A 733-nucleotide genomic window follows, 5' to 3' on the forward strand; every position below is an offset into this window, starting at 1 on the left:
GGTCTCGATCTCCTGACCTCGTGATCCGCCCGTCTCGGCCTCCCAAAGTGCTGGGATTACAGGCTTGAGCCACCGCGCCCGGCCAGGAAAAGTCTTAGTAATACTAAGAAGCCAAGACACACAGGAATGTGCTCTGGAGCCTCTCCCAGCACTCCCTCAACACAGGGAGAAGAAAGAAAGACTTTCCTTTGTTTTAGGGAATGAGTTTATAGATTCCTGTTCTCTGTAACTAGTGACTTCAACTATTCTGTTTCCTCTAAGCAGTGAAGGTCATAAACCATGTGAGCAGGCCTGAGATATAGCCACCTGGGTGCCATAGTGATGGCCGTGGAATAAGCCATGCTAGGCACTAGGGCAAACCTAGATAATGGCCATCTGGGTTGCACAGCAAGAGTCATGTGTAATCCTGAGTTATGAACCTGTTACAATTTGATGAACTGTCTTTGTCCTGCCTCTGTATCCCCGCTTTCACACCACTGTAAGCCTGCTTGAAGCGAACCCACCCCGTTTTTAAAGTGCGTGTAAAAGTCAAGTGCTGTCTTTATTCTAGGCCCAGTTTTTATTTTATTTATTTATTTTTTTTGAGACGGAGTCTCGCTCTGTCGCCCAGGCTGGAGTGCAGTGGTGCAATCTCGACTCACTGCAAGCTCCGCCTCCCGGGTTCACGCCATTCTCCTGCCTCAGCCTCTCAAGTAGCAGGGACTACAGGCGCCCGCCACCACGCCTGGCTAAT

Source organism: Mandrillus leucophaeus, unplaced genomic scaffold, assembly GCF_000951045.1.
Source record: "Mandrillus leucophaeus isolate KB7577 unplaced genomic scaffold, Mleu.le_1.0 Scaffold11, whole genome shotgun sequence".
NCBI classification, from domain to species: Eukaryota; Metazoa; Chordata; class Mammalia; order Primates; family Cercopithecidae; genus Mandrillus; species Mandrillus leucophaeus.